We start from the raw sequence: 774 nt of genomic DNA on the forward strand, positions 1-774 counted from the left end.
AAAAAAGATAAAAGGTCGAAAAAAGAAAAAAAGTTAGAAAAAAAGATAAAAGGTCGAAAAAAGATACAATTGTGTGGAAGAGATCTGATCAAAACTTATTCTTGACCAAAATTAAAATATATATTTAAAAGATCAGCGGATTTAAGACATCAAACAAGTAGAACGTGTATGTAATTCTGCACAGCTTATCAGAGGAAATTCTCACTGAAAGAACTTGTAAATTACCATCAGCGATGTGTAATGTAATGTAGAATATATGACATTAATTCTTCAAATGTAAAACGTTAACGTGCATTGCTAAGGCGTATGTTTTATTACGTGAAAATTGTGAGATATCTTATACGGAAATTTCTCTCTATTCACAATAGGATATTAATATAGTGAATGCATATTTTATAAGAAATATATGTTACTAGCAGAGGCACCCGGCGTTGCTCGGGAATGAAATTGTTGATTATATACTTGAAGAAAAAAAGGCAAAATATGCTGTATACAAATTTAAGGACATTCTGTAGATGGACTCTCAGATGAATGATGGCTGGGCGCCTCTCATGAATGGGGAAAATTGAAGATGTGCCAAAAAGCCTCATTGGTACTTGGAAACGTTTACGGAAATTAAAATGGGGATCGTTGCCAGTGCCCCTGGACTGGCTCTTGTGCGGGTGGCACATAAAATACACAATTTCGAGCGTGGCCGTTGCCAGTACCGCCTGACTGGCCTTCGTGCGGGTGACACGTAAAAGCACCCACTACACTCTCTGAGTGGTTGGCGTT

The sequence above is a fragment of the Octopus bimaculoides genome, chromosome 6 (assembly GCF_001194135.2).
Source record: "Octopus bimaculoides isolate UCB-OBI-ISO-001 chromosome 6, ASM119413v2, whole genome shotgun sequence".
NCBI lineage: Eukaryota > Metazoa > Mollusca > Cephalopoda > Octopoda > Octopodidae > Octopus > Octopus bimaculoides.